The 19,468-nt window shown below is 43.3% G+C and overlaps 1 long non-coding RNA gene across 2 annotated transcripts; it reads left to right on the top strand.

The window, feature by feature from the left end:
- The first annotated feature begins 9,090 nt into the window (after nucleotides 1–9,090).
- On the top strand, nucleotides 9,091–13,549 carry LOC148129589 (uncharacterized). 2 transcript variants are annotated; one of them, XR_015745214.1, is made up of 3 exons: nucleotides 9,091–9,489; nucleotides 12,391–12,479; nucleotides 13,191–13,549. It is a non-coding gene; the product is annotated as an uncharacterized LOC148129589 (long non-coding RNA). The 2 variants fall into 2 exon arrangements; XR_015745215.1 differs by having other exon boundaries at nucleotides 12,391–12,509.
- The last annotated feature ends 5,919 nt before the right edge of the window (nucleotides 13,550–19,468 follow it).

Here is a 19,468-nt window from a genome sequence, read left to right as displayed (position 1 = left end):
GGAGGAGGAGGAGGAGGAGGAGGAGGAGGAGGAGGAGGGAAAGGATCCTTTGGCATTTTTGGTGCTCTCTGAACTTGGTTATTTTCTTGCAGATGTTTCTTGACCCAACTAGCTAACATCATCAGCAACTGAAGGGAATGGGGTTGCTTCTAGCACTGATAATGTTACCTAATTGGGTCGTAGAATGGGGTGCCAGCAGTTTCATTGGCTATATCCCAGAATGCCTTTAACCTGGTTACCGGATTAATCCATGTTCTGGGCTGGGATCTGACATGGAAGCCATAAACTCCTCTCCCAATTAGATTTTGCTAATTCACCAAGGCGGGCCTGGGTGGCTTAGCATTCACCAAGCTTAGCATTTTGGACCAAGGCATCAACTAGGATCATCCACACACAGAACCTGGTCAGCAGTTTGTATAAAAACGAGCCATGAGAAACAAAACAAGGTCTCCACCTAATTAGCTTTCCTTCGAAGGCCATTAAAAAGGCCCTCTGGTCTTCTCCATCAGGCTCATTGGCTGCACTTCTGATTTTGTCTCTCTCTCTCTCTCTCTGTGTGTGTGTGTGTGTGTGTGTGAAGCTTTCCCACACCAAAGTATTTGGAGTTCCTGCAAATTCCAAGCTCAACAAATAATTTAAGAGCAGATTAAAAAGGCCCCTCCTGGATGTTTTCCCTCCTTGGAGGAAGGGAAGGAAGGAAGAAGGGAAGGGAAGGGTAGGAAAGGAAAGGAAAGGAAAGGAAGAAAAGAAAGGAAGAAGGGAAGGGAAGGGAAGGGAAGGGAAGGGAAGGGAAGGAAAGGAAAGGAAAGGAAAGGAAAGGAAAGGAAAGGAAAGGAAAGGAAAGGAAAGGAAGGGAAGGGAAGGAACAAAAGGAAGAAGTGAAGGGAAGGGAAGAAAGGAAAGGAAAGGAAGAAAGGGAAGGGAATGAGAGGAAAGGAAAAAGAAGTGAAGGAAAGGAAAGGAAAGGAAAGGAAGAAGTAAAGGGAAGGGAAGGGAAGGAGAGGAAAGAAAGGAAGGAAGGAAGGAAAGGAAGAAGGGAAGGAAAGAAAGGAAAGGAAAGGAAAGGAAAGGAAAGGAAAGGAAGAAGGGAAGGGAAGCAAAGGAAGAAGGGAAGGGAAGGGAAGGAGAGGAAAGGAAAAAAGAAGGGAAGGGAAGGAAAGGAAGAAGCGAAGGAAGGGAAGGGAAGAAAGGAAAGGGAAGGAAGAAGGGAAGGGAAGGGAAGGGAAGGAAGAAGGGAAAAAAGGAAAGGAAAGGAAGAAGAAATGACTTCCTTTGTCCTGAAACGATTACTCACTACTTATAGAGAAGAGACCAGGGAACACAAGGGCCATTTTTCTGAACCTGGATGGACTAAAAGTTCAACAGGAATGGAAGAACCAAGAGCCACCAGGCTGAAGACCAACTGGTTTAACTCAGGACATTGAGTCAGTTGCCCATGAGTTGCCATTGGTTTATGAATTCAGCCTAGAGACCCAGCAGGGGAAAAAGTGAAAGAGGTTGCTAGTTAAAACCATGGATACCCATTATAGAGTTCTCTTGGCTTTGTTTTCTTCCAATATTTTTCTTTTCTTTTTTTAACCTTCTATCAACGTCCTCTCTGAACAACTCCTCCACCTCCTCCTCCTCCTCCTCCCTCCTTTTTCTTCTTCCTCTTCTCCTTTGTCCCTTGGTGTCATTTCTTTTAGACTACAGAGCCAACTTTTCTCTTTTCATCCTCATCGACTGTTTGAATGGCTGTGTGTGTGTTTAGCGAAGATATGAGATTAAAGGGCTTTGACTAAACAAAAGGAAGATACATTTTTGCCATTGCAGCAAAATCTATCTGTGCGTAGAGGGCTTATTTTCCCCACTAAGAGAAAAAAAAGTTTTTAAAATGTCATTAAACCTTCACTTAGCTGAATGTTCATTTGTTGCTTATTTTAAAATTGGAGATGAAAAAATAGAATCCCTTATATTTGTAAGCTTAAACTCTTTGTCAATAGGTATTTTCCCATCACCTATTTCTTTGTTTGGAAGGCAGTGATAGTCAAAATATTGCATTGCATTGCATTGCACTGTATATTGTATTTGCATTGTATTGTGGTGTATTATATTGTATTATATGTTGTATAATTGTATTGTGTATTGTGTATATTGTATTGTGTATTGCATTATATTGCATTGTATTGCATTACATGGCATTGTATATAGTATTGTATTTGTATTGTATTGCATTGCATATTGTATTGTGTATTGTATTGTGTATTGTATTGTAAATTGTATTATGTTTGTATTGTATTGTATTGGGGTATATTGTATTATATGTTGTATTGTGTATTGTAGCATTGCGCTGTATATTGTATTTGTATTGTATTGTGGTGTATTATATTGTATTATATATTGTATATTGTATATTGTATTGTGTATATTATATTGTGTGTTGCATTATATTGCATTGTATTGCATTACATTGCATTGTATATTGTAATGTATTTGTATTGCATTGCATTGTATTGTATATTGTATTGTATATTGTATTGTATGTTGTATTTTGTATTGTATTGTATTGCATTGCATTGTATGTTGTATTTTGTATTGTATTGTACTGGGGTATATTGTATTATATATTGTACTGTGTATTGTAGTATTGCACTGTATATTGTATTTGCATCGTATTGTGGTGTATTATTTTGTATTATATATTGTGTATTGTATTGCATATATTGTATTGTGTATTGGATTACATTGCATTGTATATTGTATTGTATTTGTATTGTATTGCATTGTATTGTACTGTATATTGTATTTTGTATTGTATTGTACTGCATTGCATTGCATATTGTATTATGTTTGTATTGTATTGTATTGGGGTATATTGTATTATATATTGTATTGTATTGTGTATTGAATTGAATTGTATTATTGGGAGAGAAAGGATGTGATCTTTGGTGAAATCTTCAATGCAGGTAGTCCTCAACTTACAAACCCAATTAGGACCAGAATCTCTGTTGCTAAGCAAGGCAGTTACATTTAAATAAATGAGTAATAATTAAAAGAGGGGGGTGGGAAAGGAAATCCCACCCTTCAGCAATTTCCCAAGTCCAAGTGTTGGGAACCCTTTTTCCAAAATCCAGTTTGTGACCGAAAAGACAAATTCCGTTATTAACTGAGCCGGAGGCCTCTAATCATGCAAAGTGCACAACTCCTTCCTAGAGCATCCTATTATGATGTTCTGTTCCATTATCTTAATAGATTTCTTAATTAGATATATCATAAAACCCAAAGACCTGGATAGCTTTTAAATGACTCCGCTGTATCTTTCAATCTTTCCCCATTCTTCCGCGGGTCACTTTTTCCCTGTGTGTGTGTGTGTGTTTTTAGCTTTAATTCTTCTTTCTTTTTTAATTTTTAAATGGCCTTTTCTGGTAAAATCGTTGAATTTGCTCTTTCCACCGCAGACCCCCCCACAAGACTTCAACCCCTCGCAGATTTTCTGAATGCATATTTAGGCTAACGCCGCCCATTTGTTTTTGGTTTTGGTTTTTCTGTTACTCCACGTTTCTTCTTTTTTTAAAAAGGCATCTCCGTTCTCCATAAGGTTTTCAAAAGTCTTTCTATCGCACGGGCATTTTGGATTTATCATTAATTTAATCTTCCTCACCCTGGCTTATTAATGTGTGCACTATTTCTCTTAGATATGCCTTCCCCTTTGACAGTAATGCAAAACCTCTGTTAATTCTCCCAGCGGCTTTCTTTCCTTTCATTATTTTTCCCCTGGGGTGGGAAATGCATTTTATTTAATAGTCTTGCTCTTCTGCCTATTGCCTGCATGGGCTGTGGGTCCCTAGGGATCAAGGCCGGTTCTACCATTAAGCAAAACCTTAGCAGCAGCTGCCAAAGGTGAGGGGGTTGTATGTAGAAAACCACACACCCATGTGCAGCTGGACTATTGTCAAAGGCCGGGGAAGTGTTGAATCGTTGCTGAAGGGAAATTCAGCTGAAAAAATTCATTTTCCTCTGTAAAAAAAAATGGAGCGAGGGGGAGACGTCCTTCATTTTAAGACGTCTTTTAAGCAAAATAGCTTGGGCTGTTCCAACTCTCCAGCTTCAAATTGTGGGTCAACGTCTCGACCCTTGTTCTTTAGCTGTTCCCTTTGTCTGGCAGCTCTGCGCATGCACACACTGGGAACAGGCTCCAGCTGTTCTTCTTCCCCACTGATCTCCGACTCCAAAGGCAGCTGATAACTGTCGGACGGCCCTGGCCCCATCTCTGCCTCTGATGCAGAGCCCTCGTCCGAGCCTTCCCCAGACTCCAGGACTGGCTCATTTTCCTTCCCAAACTCCTTACTGTCCGAGTCTGCTGCCAGCACTGCTGGCTGCTGGCGGGCCAAAACACCCAACCAAAGCAAGCACGAATGTCTCAATGCAACACTTTATTGAGTACATCATTTCGGCACTATCGAGGTCAAAGCCAGCTCTACCTAATTCCCGCGCAAACCCACATAGCTACAATATAGAATTCTCCCTCTCCCTCCCATTAGTGCAGCTCGCATTATCTCATTGAGTGTCATTGTACTGTTTTGAGAAAGAATCTCTGCTTGGGCTGATACATGCAGATGTGTCCTTGGTTCTCACGGTTCTCTTGCTTGAAGTCTGGAGCTTGCATTCCATCTCACCCTTCCTCCCCCCGCCCCCCAGTCCTTTGCCAAGTTGAGAAGCGATAATGGTTGCAACGGCATAAGCGTGCTTCGAACATGTTTTTCAAGGTGGGTGTGGGTGGAGAGCCAACTTGGTCTAGTGGTGAAGGCACTAGGCTAGAAAACAGGAGGCTGTGAGTTCTAGTCCTGCCTTAGACATGAAAGCCAGCTGGGTGACTTTGGGCCATTCACCAGGAGACTGTGAGTTCTAGTCCTGCCTTAGGCATGAAAGCCAGCTGGGTCAGCCATTCACCAGGATACTGTGAGTTCTAGTCCTGCCTTAGGCATGAAAGCCAGATGGGTTTCTTTGAATCAATCACCAGGAGACTATAAATTCTAGTCCCACCTTAGGCATATAAAGCCAACTGGGAGACTTTGGGCAAATCCCCAGAATTGATTGGCGGATCAATTGATTATATGACATCAAGTTATTTTTGACTCCTAGCAACCAGATTGCAGAAATTACAACGCAATCAGTAAAAACACAAACAAGATAAAACAGGCTCTCCCACTTAAGCAGTGGGTTGGACTAGAAGACCTCTAAGGCCCCCCTCCATCTCCGTTATTCTGTGTTCTAGGCTCTGTGGTCAGCAACCACAACAAATCTAGAGACTTTGGGGAAAAATCACTCACTCGGCCTTCTTTGACCTCCCTAAGCCCATTGTGTTGTAAGAACGATGAAGAAAAAGGACATTTCTATGCACAGCTTGTCCCATGCTGCTTCCTGGCTTGGCAAGCAGAGTTACTTTGATCTATGGCGTATTTGTTCCAGAGCTTTTGCCACACTGAGATGGAACAGGGAGGGTGTGGCTGCCAATCTTTGCTCTTCCTGCTTGGATCACCAAATGGGCAACTATCTGGACACAGCAAGGGATAAAAGTTGCAGAAGATGGAAAGCAGAAGGGTGCTTTTGAACCATATAACACCCAAAGTCTGGATAATGGACGTGGCGGTACCTAAAGATGGCAGAGAAGAGAAGAGAAAGAATTGGAGAGGATAAATAAGTCGGGAGCCCTGCAAATAGAAAAAAGAAAGTGAAGAGAGCACCAATAGGCAATCACCAGGATTAATTGATTGATTGACTGGCTGATTGATGTGCCATTAAGTTATTCTGACTCCTAGCAACCACCGAGATAGATCACAGAAATTACAACCACAATTCAGCCCTGAATTTCATGCTCCTAGGTGAGACATCCATTAAGCAAATTTATGTTACGATCCCGGGCTGTGAAGCCCAGGGAAGCTGCAAGCGTGATAAACACAGGTAAGGCTCGTCTTACAACCACAACCGAGCAGATTTATGTGGCTAAGTGAGACGGCTGTTAAGTGAAGGTTGGCCCATTTTTAATGACCGTTCTTGCCACGTTTGTTGAAGCGAATCCAGCTTCCCTGTTTGACTTTGCTAGTCAGAAGGTGGCCAAAGGGGATCACACGATACCTGGGACATGGCAACCGTCATAACTGTGAGTCGGTTGCTAAGCCTCTGAATTTGGATCCCGTGACCCTGAGGGATGCTGCAACAGTCATAAGTGTGGAAAAACAGTGCTAAGTCCCCTTTTTTCAGGTCACTGTGATTACCTGGGGCGTGGCACAAAGGCAACACAGTCAGATAATCAGTAAGAGTCCCTTTATTATCTCCAACGTTGCCCCCAATGTCCTGGTTACCTTCTGGGCTGGAGAAAAACTCTCCCAGGAACAGCCTTTGGCTGCAGAGAATCAAGTCCAAAACATGGTCAACAAAAACTGTAACTTTAAGTCCAATCAAGGCAAGATGAGGTCATTAGTCCGGCAGGGCAGGAGAAGGAATTCCAGATGTGAAGGAACAGCAGTAAATCAACCCAGTTGGGAGGATACCAGGAATGCAGATAACCAAAGTCAACACAAGATAAACTCACGTTTGTTCCCAGAAAACACCGCTCTCAGCATGCATCTCTTTTAAACTCTCATTCCCAGGTATGCCTTGTGAAGGGAATCAGGGCCCTTTCCTCCCTGTAAGCCATGCAACCCACGTTGCTCCCCTCTCTGTTCTTCCTTCCTGCATGCCCTAGGATAGGATGAAGAGCGGGTGGGCCTGGGTCTTCCTCCCTCTCCCTTGTTCTACCTCTTTCCTGCTCTGCCCAGCCGGACTTTGCCCTTCCCCAGTTTCCTCCACAGCCAACGGAGCCACACTCCCACTCTCTGTCAACTGTTTGTCTTCCTCCTCGGATTCAGCCTCCGACAGGGACAGGTCAGTCACTAAATGAACTGCTGCAAGTCAAGGGCTACGTTTTTGCAGTGAACATAGATACATAAATTCCTCTTCTTCTTTTTTCCAAATGTAGCATTCCAGCCAACCCTATGGCACGCCTGACCTGGATGTGAGAATGAGAACGTCTTAATTTACAGTTATAAATGGCAGGTTTTGAAAAGATGACACATTTCCTGCTTTCGCCCTCCTTATAATCTTTTTTTTTTTTTTTGCACATGCAACACAGCTCCATTTTTTTGCTCCAGACCCCCCCTATATTTCACGAAAGATAAATTCATTTTTATGGCTGACCCATAAATCTTGTGAGCGGCTGTCATAATGGGGGGGCAGAGGGCAGGGAAAGGGCACCCCGCCATTTGTCACTTTTCAACCAAAGGATTAATGAATGCAAAATTTGGGGTACGACACTCCTGGGGAGGTATAGGGGGGAGAGGGAGGGGCTGGAGGAAACCCTTGCATTAAATCATCAAATCTCCCGTAAACCTGTCAAGAGAGGACAAATGAGCAGTTTGGGAACCTGGAGCGTTTAATGAAATTTCAGATAAGTTAATCGAGGATTGTTTTAAACTGGGTTTTTTTCAGCATCTGACTCCGTTGTTCTGGTCCCCGTTGAATAACGAAATGACAGACTTTCAAGGGATCTTGGAGGTCTTCTAGTCCAGCCCAGTAGGAGAGCCAATACCGTTCCGGATAATGGTTGTCCATGTGCTTCTTAAAAGCCTCCAGTGTGAAGCTTGGTGATAATAATAATAATAATAATAATAATAATAATAATAATAATAATAATAATAATAATAATAATAATAATAATAATAATAATAATAATAATAATAATAATAATAATAATAATAAATACAAAAATAAAAGGACTGGTACAGTGGCCTAGAGGTGGAACTCTCACCTCACAATCAGAAGGCTGTGAGTTCAATCCTTAGATAGAGGCAGATATTTCTCTCTCTCGGCACACTGAGAATATATCTGCTGAAGAAAACCACGCTGGGCACCCGGCCAGTAAACATTCTGCTAGCTCCATTCAGTTGCCCAGACTCCACCCCTCAAGGGATTATGGGGTTGTTAAAAGAGGATGAATGCTACCAGGGGTGGGATACGACAGGGTTAACTACTGGTTCGGGATTTACGAGCTTACCTGCAGGCTGCGAGCCACGCACCTGTAAATCGTCATCAGCAGCTGCCTGCAGAGAAGCAGCCTTTGAAACAGCCCTCTTTTCTTGCTTTTCTAACTGCAGCTGTGCCTCGTTCGGCAGCTGAAGTTGAAAAATCAGGAAATAAAGATCAGGTAAGAGCCCGGGTGGGTGGGTGGGCAAAAACATCACCAGACATAGAACCGGTTCTATGTCTGCTGCTCTTCAGAGCTACAGAGGTGGACAGAACCGGTAGAAACCCACCCCTGAATGCCAGCAACAGTAGTATCAATAGTAATAAGGAGCCCTTGGAGCGATACCCAAAGGGTTGCCTAGATACACGGAACTTTTCAACTTATCAGACCTCAATATGCTGACTTTGCAAAAAAAAAAACAAAAAAAAACCCCAACCCTATATACTTCGATGTTTACCTTAACAACTCTTAGGTCTTTGGTTGGCACATTAACTGTTTACGTTTTTACATGTCCCAGACTATGAATTGAATTGAGGATTAAATCTTTCATCAACATCACAGACTAACAACAAGCAGCGACATGACAAAGTAGCAATAATGATGCATGGGAAGATCTGCAAGAAATATAATTTGCCTGCAAGAATTGGTAAATGGATAAAGTCATAGAAAATGAAGAAGTTAAATTGCTTGGGGGCTTTAGAATTCAAATAAATAGACACCTGCCACATAACACCCCAGACTTAACAATTGTTGATAAGAAAGACCCCCCCAAAAAAAGTCTGGATAGTGGATGTGGATGTGCCTGGAAACAGTAGAAGGGAAGAAAAAGAATTGGAGAAGATAGCAAACTACAAAGACGTACAAATAGAAATAGAACGACTGTGGCAAAAGAAAGCAAGGGTAGCACCAACAGTGACAGGTTCCTTGGGTGAAAGCCAAAAACAACTGGAGCACCGTTTGAGCACCATCGGCAATCCCCATTGGTCAATTGCAACAGGCAGCACTACTTGGAACGACTTACGTCCTGCAATGAGGTCTTTCAACACCAACCAACAACCCCACCTGCCTCTCTTGGGAAAGACTGATCGGGTGGACAAAAATGCCAAATCCAGCCTAAACATCTGGCTGAGTCTGCAACCGACCGTATTATTACCATCACGTGGATGCCGTACTTCAAAAAGAGGCAGAGAAAAAAAATCTTTTACACAGATCCTTGCGAGCCCAAAAAACAACCTGGCCCCTTTGAGCTTGCAAACGTGATGGAAGCTGCACTACTACCGGTCTGGCATCTTTGCAATTGGGGACTTAAACTGCCACTGTGCCCCAATTTATTCTCCTTTTAAAACTGTACTTAACAATAGCCCACCTGTCAGAACTCTCCCATCAATTTTTCTCCCGGGCTGCAAAATAGCTAAAAGAAAAAGAGCTTAAGGCTGCTGAAAGAGCAGGTAGGTGAGTCACTGTTTTCTTCTCATCAGGGACATGTTCATCGGGCCTCTCCGTTGGCTTTATTCTCTGATTCCACCCACCCACCCCCACCCCCCGCAAATCAAATGGCATAAAAGGAAAGGTTGCAGTTTGCACTTCAGCACAGACCTCCAGAATTTAAGGAAATCATGCAGAAAGGGTCTGTGCTTTCAAGAATAGTTCCTAGGTGCTGGTGAATGCCAGGGTAAACATTGGCGTCTCAACCAAAACGGTGTGCCATGTCAGCTCTGTCGTGCGTATATTAGGTTCACCATCACCATCAAGAGCCGTGGTGGCACAGGGGTTAGAATGAAGCATTGCAGGCAAACTCTGCCCACTGCCAGGAGTTTGATCCCGACCGACTCAAGGTTGCCTCAAGCCTTCCAAGCTTGTTAAAATGGGGACACCCAGGGTGTTGAGGGCAGGAGGCTGATTCTGTGTACCGCTTAGAGAGGGCTGGAAAGCCCTGTGAAGTGGGTGTATAAGTCTAAGTGCTATTGCTATTAAGAGCTATGGCGGCGCAGTGGCTAGAACACGATATTGCAGGCTAATCCTGCGGACTGCCAGTAGTTTGATCCCGACTGGCTCAAGGTTGACTCAGCCTTCCCTCCTTCCGAGGTCAGTAAAATGAGGAGACCCAGATTGTTGAGGGTGAAAGGCTGACTCTGTAAACCATTTAAAGAGGGCTGTAAAGCACTGTGAAGCGGTATATAAGTCTAAGCATGGTTGCTATCACTGTCTAATTGGTAAGCAAGCCAGCAACCCTTTTCGTGCTGTGGATAAGAATCAATAATTTGGGGTGACCGCAAGGGGTGACCAGAATGTCATAATGACAGCCACAATGGTCCCCTTGAAGTTTCATCCTCGTGACTTTTTCAACTGCATCCTCAGGACCAGTTTTTTCTCAGTCTGAGTGACTTCAACTCCCAGAATTTCAGCCGGCAGCCAGCAGAAGGGAGGAGTTAAGCAAGTCATCAGCCTAGAGTCCTTAATATTCTCATCAACGGTTCTACGTCCAACCCCTTTTGGAATCTTTGACCCTTCTCTGGTGCCACTTTAGTGTTGAACTTCAGTTGACCAGATTCTTGTGTACAAGCGATAAATCTTCCAAATTGCAACTTAATGGATGGTCCTGATTCTTCATGCCCGACATCCAGCATGGCTGCCTGGGGACTTCTGGGAGTTGAAGTCCTCTTCTCTTAAAGTGGCTAAGATTGAGAAAATCTCCCCTGGGCAATCCGTCTTCTCAATTCATCACGCTGGTGGAAAAGAATTGGCTTGATGTCCACCTTCAGATGGGCTAGAAGAACATAACTAGCGGCATTGCAGGTCCTTATTAAAAAGAAAAGGGTCATTTGCAGTTATATTCCTTTACTGTTACTCACTGGAGTAATTCCCGATTGCATTAACTCACTAGGTAGGAAGAGTTCCAGGAAATAAACAAACCTCCAGTTCCATCGCAGCCTCACCAATTAATAGACTCCCCTGCCAATTAATCAACAAAAGCACTATTTTATTGCGGTAGATTAATCAGCTGATTAATGGGATATTTAAACTTGCAGTGCCCTATGAAAAGATAAGCTGGCCAGTTTAGGAACTGAGGCTCATGAAGAGAGAGAAAAATGTGGCAAAAAGCCTCAGGAAGCACCATTAAATGCAATGGGGGTTTCTTCTGAGTTTGTGTGTTTGTGTTTGTTCCTGGAATTTCTTCGGAGTTTGTGTGTGTTTGTTTCTGGAGTTTCTTCGGAGTTTGTGTGTGTGTGTGTGTTTGTTTCTGGAATTTCTTCGGAGTTTGTGTGTGTTTGTTTGTTTCTGGAATTTCTTCTGAGTTTGTGTGTGTTTGTTTGTTTCTGGAATTTCTTCTGAGTTTGTTTGTTTGTGTTTGTTCCTGGAATTTCTTCTGAGTTTGTGTATGTTTGTTTCTGGAATTTCTTCAGAGTTTGTTTGTGTTTGTTCCTGGAATTTCTTCTGAGTTTGTGTGTGTTTGTTTCTGAGTTTCTTCGGAGTTTGTGTGTGTGTGTGTGTGTTTGTTTCTGGAATTTCTTCGGAGTTTGTGTGTGTGTGTTTGTTTCTGGATTTTCTTCGGAGTTTGTGTGTGTTTGTTTGTTTCTGGAATTTCTTCTGAGTTTGTTTGTTTATGTTTGTTCCTGGAATTTCTTCTGAGTTTGTGTGTGTTTGTTTCTGGAGTTTCTTCGGAGTTTGTGTGTGTTTGTTCCTGGAGTTTCTTCTGTGTGTGTGTGTGTGTGTGTGTGTGTGTGTGTGTGTTTGATTGCTTGATTGATTGCTTTAGCTGCCCATGTCAGCAAACATCTCTGGGTGGCTCGCAATTCAAAAGTTAGCATGCTGAATGTCACATCTTCCCCAAAAGCCAAGACGTGATGTGAAATTTTGGGATCCACCAAAGGTGACAGGTGAGCAGATTGGCACCCATGTTTACTTCTGGACTTCTTTTTATTATTACCAGAAGTTGTTTATTTCTACAAGTATTAACCTTCTATATATGTGAAGGCTGCAAAGCACTGCGAGGTGGTACAGAAGTCCAAGTGCTATTGCTAGTGCCCTTCCTTCCTTCCTTCCTTCCTTCCTTCCTTCCTTCCTTCCTTCCTTCCTTCCTTCCAGTCACAGTTTCCCCAAGATGCTTGCATCAGAGCTATAGATGACCAAAATCTATTTGTTGCTTTTATTGCTTTTACTCTATAGGGAATTAATAATGCAGTCCATTGATTTGCTGGGCAGATTAAGCATTTTTAAAACATTCGCAGTATGTTTTTACATACTTTACATTTTCTCGTCAGGCAGACCCTTTACAAATCATATTTTTCCCTTATATACGACTAATTTGCTTGTTCTTTTGGTCCATAAAATTATTTGCTCTTTTGCAGAATGCTGAAAGACAGAAATTCCTTTTCTGCAACAACAGGAAATTGCAATTTATTTGGACCAACTTTTTCACAAGGATAATTAAAGGATGGTAATTGATTTTGTCCAACCTTGGCACTGGGTTGGTACCTAGATTCATCTATATTTTTTGGTGGATTTCATGCAAAAAGGACTTTACTCATCTTTACTCTCAGCCTGGTGGTTTGCAATGAGACTGATTAAGTAGCAGGGTGGAGAGCTTCCATTTTAATTTCCCACAATGGCCCGATGTAACGTTCCTCTGCAGAATTTGAGAAATTGAAATTAAAATTAAATTAAATTAAAATTACATCTTGGACGTGAGCGAGACATAATGGTGTCAGGCAGAAGGAAAAGTGGAATAGAACGTATCTTTTTGCACTTTCTAATCAAGGAAAAAACCCAGTGAGTTTCCAGCCGCTAAATAGGAAAGAAAAAAAAAAAAAGAGGGCAAGAAATCAAGAATACGAAACAGATCTGCAAGCATGGGCTGTGTGACTCTCCACACCACAAATTTTTATTGAATTGCAGTGATGTGATTGCTAAGAATTATTGGCAAGGTTTTCTATCACTTAAGGCAGAAAAATATTCAAAAAATGTAATGCCAGCATAAGCTGTCTGTCTGTCTGTCTGTCTGTCTATCTATCTATCTATCTATCTATCTATCTATCTATCTATCTATCTATCTATCTATCTATCTATCTATCTATCTATCTATCTATCTATCTCTATATCTACCTACCTACCCACCTACCTATCATCTTATCTATCTTCAAATTTCTAGGTTCTATCATATCACAAGAGCCAAAATGGACCCCTAACACCAAAAACGTCATTAAAAAAGCACAACAAAGAAGGTTCTTTCTGCGCCAACTCAGGAAGCTCCAACTGCCCAAAAGGAGCCGCTGATCCAGTTCTACAGAGGAATGATTGAGTCCGTCATCTGCACCTCTATAACTGTCTGGTTTGGTTCTGCAACCCAACAGGACAGACACTGTCTTCAACATTGTCTTCAGCCTAGCCTAGAACCGATGGCTGGTTCTCTTTCTTGATCTTCAGCCTAGCCTAGAACTGATGGCTGGTTTTCTTTCTTGATCTTCAGCCTAGCCTAGAACTGATGGCTGGTTCTCAATCTTCAGCCTAGCCTAGAACTGACAGCTGGTTTTCTTTCTTGATCTTCAGCCTAGTCTAGAACTGACGGCTGGTTTTCTAGTCTAGAACTGACGGCTGGTTTTCTTTCTTGATCTTCAGCCTAGTCTAGAACTGATGGCTGGTTCTCTTTCTTGATCTTCATCCTAGCCTAGAACTGATGGCTGGTTTTCTTTCTTGATCTTCATCCTAGCCTAGAACTGACGGCTGGTTTTCTTTCTTGATCTTCATCCCAGCCTAGAACTGATGGCTGGTTCTCTTTCTTGATCTTCATCCTAGCCTAGAACTGATGGCTGGTTCTCTTTCTTGATCTTCATCCTAGCCTAGAACTGATGGCTGGTTCTCTTTCTTGATCTTCAGCCTAGCCTAGAACTGATGGCTGGTTCTCTTTCTTGATCTTCATCCTAGCCTAGAACTGATGGCTGGTTCTCTTTCTTGATCTTCATCCTAGCCTAGAACTGATGGCTGGTTCTCTTTCTTGATCTTCATCCTAGCCTAGAACTGATGGCTGGTTCTCTTTCTTGATCTTCAGCCTAGCCTAGAACTGATGGCTGGTTCTCTTTCTTGATCTTCATCCTAGCCTAGAACTGATGGCTGGTTCTCTTTCTTGATCTTCATCCTAGCCTAGAACTGATGGCTGGTTCTCTTTCTTGATCTTCATCCTAGCCTAGAACTGATGGCTGGTTCTCTTTCTTGATCTTCAGCCTAGCCTAGAACTGATGGCTGGTTCTCTTTCTTGATCTTCAGCCTAGCCTAGAACTGATGGCTGGTTCTCTTTCTTGATCTTCATCCTAGCCTAGAACTGACGGCTGGTTTTCTTTCTTGATCTTCATCCTAGCCTAGAACTGATGGCTGGTTCTCTTTCTTGATCTTCAGCCTAGCCTAGAACTGATGGCTGGTTCTCTTTCTTGATCTTCAGCCTAGCCTAGAACTGATGGCTGGTTCTCTTTCTTGATCTTCATCCTAGCCTAGAACTGATGGCTGGTTCTCTTTCTTGATCTTCAGCCTAGCCTAGAACTGACGGCTGGTTTTCTTTCTTGATCTTCAGCCTAGCCTAGAACTGATGGCTGGTTCTCTTTCTTGATCTTCATCCTAGCCTAGAACTGACGGCTGGTTTTCTTTCTTGATCTTCATCCTAGCCTAGAACTGATGGCTGGTTCTCTTTCTTGATCTTCAGCCTAGCCTAGAACTGATGGCTGGTTCTCTTTCTTGATCTTCATCCTAGCCTAGAACTGATGGCTGGTTCTCTTTCTTGATCTTCAGCCTAGCCTAGAACTGATGGCTGGTTCTCTTTCTTGATCTTCAGCCTAGCCTAGAACCGATGGCTGGTTTTCTTTCTTGATCTTCAGCCTAGCCTAGAACTGACGGCTGGTTCTCGATCTTCAGCCTAGCCTAGAACTGACAGCTGGTTTTCTTTCTTGATCTTCAGCCTAGCCTAGAACTGACGGCTGGTTTTCTTTCTTGATCTTCAGCCTAGCCTAGAACTGATGGCTGGTTCTCGATCTTCAGCCTAGCCTAGAACTGACAGCTGGTTTTCTTTCTTGATCTTCAGCCTAGCCTAGAACTGACGGCTGGTTTTCTTTCTTGATCTTCAGCCTAGCCTAGAACTGATGGCTGGTTCTCGATCTTCAGCCTAGCCTAGAACTGACAGCTGGTTTTCTTTCTTGATCTTCAGCCTAGTCTAGAACTGATGGCTGGTTCTCTTTCTTGATCTTCAGCCTAGCCTAGAACTGATGGCTGGTTCTCGATCTTCAGCCTAGCCTAGAACTGACAGCTGGTTTTCTTTCTTGATCTTCAGCCTAGCCTAGAACTGACGGCTGGTTTTCTTTCTTGATCTTCAGCCTAGCCTAGAACTGACGGCTGGTTTTCTTTCTTGATCTTCAGCCTAGCCTAGAACTGATGGCTTGTTTTCTTTCTTGATCTTCAGCCTAGCCTAGAACTGATGGAAGTGTCCATTGATGGTCCTGCCTTGGAGGGGAACAGATTAGAGGCAAGGAGACCCCATGGCCAAATTGCCACGATATTTGGGTCTGCAAGGAGGACAACAAGTATCTGTTGGAGCAGATGTTGAGAAATGACCCTCCTTCTTTCCTCTTGCTTCTTCTCTCGGTTCTACACATCGTCTGGTTAGGTCTTCTGAAGGAAGCATTGCCCAGAATGCCCCAACCTTGTTCCACATCATCAAGAGGAGAACGGAGACTGCTGGCATCCTGCCTTGTGTTTTCTTCAGAAAATCATCTTGCATTCTCTCCTTTGGACACACAGACACACTTCCTGCCTCCCTTGGCTGGGCTGACATGCACAGAACAGGCCGTTCTTCTCTACATAATGGAAGGGACGTGATCCATCAGAGGGAAGCGACTGTGCCAGGGGTGCGGTGAGGGAGGTGGGGGGGAAACAGCCAGCCTTTGGAAAATTCTTTACAACATTTTGTCCCTTCTAAGGTGGGTTTGGATCACGATTTCCCCATCCTTTTTTGAGCAAAGTAGCTTGGGATCCTGGGAGCTGGGCTCCTGGCATGTCATCGCAGAGTGCCCAATAAGCTTTTATGAAGATATGAGGCCAAATTGTATAATGAACAGTCGAGGAAGAGAGATACATCAAATAGTGGGATTCAGCCGGTTCGGGCTGGTTTGGATGAACCGGTAGTTCCGGCAATGAGTTGGCCCTGCCCCCTGCCCTAGTCTGTCCTATACTTCCTTTGTTTGAAGCACAGCTGATAGATCCACGGTAGAGTGGATTACTGTGCCTCATCTGATTTACTCACCGGGGCTGCAGTAGAAGGTAGGTATTAGAGCTGTTTCCAAATACACCGCGGGCCTTGTTACACCAGTTGAATCCCACCCCTGGATACATCTAGCCCCAGGGTCTTCAAACTTGGCAAGTTCAAGACTTGGGACTTCAACTCCCAGAATTCCTGAGCTGACATGACTGGAGGAGGAATCCTGGGAGTTGAAGTCCACAAGTCTTAGAGCGGTCAAGTTTGAAGACCCCTGGAATAGATAGATAGAGAAAGAGAGGTAGACTAGATAGAGAGAAAGAGAGGGAGATAGATAGAGGGAGAGAGACAGAAAGATAGAATAGATCAGGGTCTTCAAACTTGGCAAAGTTCAAGACTTGTGGACTTCAACTCCCAGAATTCCTGAGCTGACATGACTGGAGGAGGAATCCTGGGAGTTGAAGTCCACAAGTCTTAGAGCGGTCAAGTTTGAAGACCCCTGGAATAGATAGATAGATAGATAGATAGATAGATAGATAGATAGATAGATAGATAGATAGATAAAGAGAGAGTAGAATAGATAGAAAGAGAGTGAGATAGAATAGATAGAGGGAGAGAGAGAGAGAGAAAGATAGAATAGATAGAATAGATAAAGAGAGGTATAATAGAAAAAGAGAGATAGACTAGATAGAGTCAACTGATCGGCTGGGTCTCCTTTGGTTGCCCTGCACAGGAGAACGGAGCTGGAAAGCAGGTTAGTGGGGCAGGGAGGGAATGGGGGTTTTGCAGTATCCTTCCCCTGCCACGCCCACCAAGATACCAAGCCACACCCACAGAACACCATGCCCATCAAGCCATGCCCACAGCTGATCGGCTGGGTCTTCTTTGGTTGCCCTGCACAGGAGAACGGAGCTGGAAAGCAGGTTAGTGGGGTGGGGAGGGAATGGGGATTTTGCAGTATCCTTCCCCTACCATGCCCACCAAGCTATGCCCACCAAGCCATGTCACGCCCACCAAGCCACGCCCACAGAACCAGTAGCAAAAAAAATTGAATCCCATCACTGCTGAATAAAGCCAGGCTGTCTGTGGAATTCTGGGAGTTGAAGTCCACAGCTCTTAAAGTTGCCACGGGTGAGAAATTGCTATAAGGAATATAGCCAGGTCCTCTTTTCCATGAAGATTTGTCTCTCAATCCAGACATATTTCAGGAAGGCACAGAGCAGTTAATCCATAAATCAATTCAACTGTTTCTTTATCTCTCTTTTGATGGCCAGCAAAGCATTGACTGGAAGAACAAAGACGCGGGCGATAAAAAGAATAGAAATTTTTTAAAAAAATGCTTCAGAATCAGATGAGAATAAAAGATGTATGGATAGTTCTTGATGTAGGATTAGCTGCTTAAATGACCGTTGAACTCACCACGATCTGTGGTTGAAGAATTTCGGTTGCTAAGCAAGAGGGAAATCTAAAGGCGTCACATCCGATGTTGTGACCATTTTGCCACCATTGTTAAGTGAATCGCCACAGCTGTTAAACGAGCCATGGGATGTGAAGGGATGATGTCATTGTAGGCAAGGGGTGTCCAACCTGGGCAACTTTAACACTTGTGGATTTCAACTCCCCAGAATTCCCTAGCCTCCAAATCTTGAAGGTGCCAAGATTGGGAAAGAGAGAGAGAATAAAATACTGGAAGTCAATTTGTTTTTGATCTGAGTATTTTAGACGATATGACTTTTCATGGCTTTATTTGCTTCGTCTATGACTGAGCCTGATTCCCTCCCCCCACCCAAAGGTCCAGAAGGCAGGACAAGAAACAATGGATGGAAACTTATCCAGGAGAGAAGCATTCTGGAGTTAGGGAGAAACTTCCTAACAATTAACCAGTGGAACAGCTTGCCACCAGAAGCTGTGGGTGCTTCATCACTGGAGGTTTTTAAGTAGAGACTGAATTGGTATCTGAATTACTACAGGGTCTCCTGCTTGAGCAGGGGGTTGGACTAGATGACCTCCAAATTCCCTTTCAGCTCTATTCTATTCTATTCTATTCTATTCTATTCTATTCTATTATTCTATTCTATTCTATTCTATTCTATTCTATTCTAAATTTCTATTTCTATTTTATTCTAATAGTCATTCTATTCTGTTCTGTTCTGTTCTATTCTATTCTATTCCATTCCATGCTATTCTATTCTAAAGTTCTATTTCTATGCTATGCTATGCAGAAGCTCAGAGCATCCAAATGTCCCTGTATACTGAAATGTTCTTCTATATCAGGGGTCTCCAAACTTCCAGCTCTATTCCAATCTCGACTGATTTCATTGCCCCTTTGCTGCTGTTCTCAATGCTTGGCTGATCTCAAAAGCTAAGCATGGTCAGCCTCGGCTGGCGTTTGGATGGAGATCTCCCTGGATATCCCCGGGGCCCTTGATTCAACTGGAAAGTTGAACAAACTCCCTGAGAAAGGAAAAGAAATAGCTTTTTGCAAAGCTGTCAAGAAAACCGCAGGGGGGAAAAAAACCAGTTCTTGGAGATGAAACATGAAGGAAAAGCCTCTTTATCATTTCTTATATAGCCTTGGGGTGGGAGGCTAGTTGGGAAAGGAAAGAAAAAGAACTGCCTTCAGGTAGATTTACAGCTGACAGCTCTTTCCCAGAGATATTTTCAGAGGTGTTCAATAGCAGCTTGGGCTGCATAGTATAAGAGAAGCTGCATTTCTGCCCTATAAAGGCAGTCCCCGACTTACAACATTTAGTGAACGTTGAAAAATGACTTATGGCCATTTTTCACACTTAGGACAATTGCAGCAGCCCCGTCGTCACATGACCAAAATTCAGAGGCTTGGAATTGACTCCTAGTTATGACGGTTGCAGTTTCCCAGAGTCACGTGGTCGTCCCCTTTTGTTGAACCTTCTGACAAGTCAAATCAAATGGGAAGCCAAATTCACCAAACGATCGTTGTTCCTCATGCAACAACGGCAGTGATTTCTTTAACGACGGGGGTGGGGGCAGGGAAAGTTGTACAATGGGGCTGTCAATAATGTCATAAAACATTCCTGTGCCTGTTTTAGTAGTTGCCATAAAAAGGTGGGGGAGGGGGGGGAGAGAGAGAGAGGAAGGAAATCTGGAAGAGCAAGGCAGCAGTTTCAACAACTGGATGCCGTATTCCAGGCGTGGTCTCACTAGGGCGGGATAGA

Source organism: Notechis scutatus, chromosome 13 (assembly GCF_049901735.1).
Source record: "Notechis scutatus isolate UNSWTSFEM ecotype Mainland chromosome 13, rNotScu1.2, whole genome shotgun sequence".
NCBI classification, from domain to species: Eukaryota; Metazoa; Chordata; class Lepidosauria; order Squamata; family Elapidae; genus Notechis; species Notechis scutatus.
The sequence above is the reverse complement of the archived record's forward strand: the minus strand, read 5'-3'. Positions and strand labels throughout refer to the sequence as shown.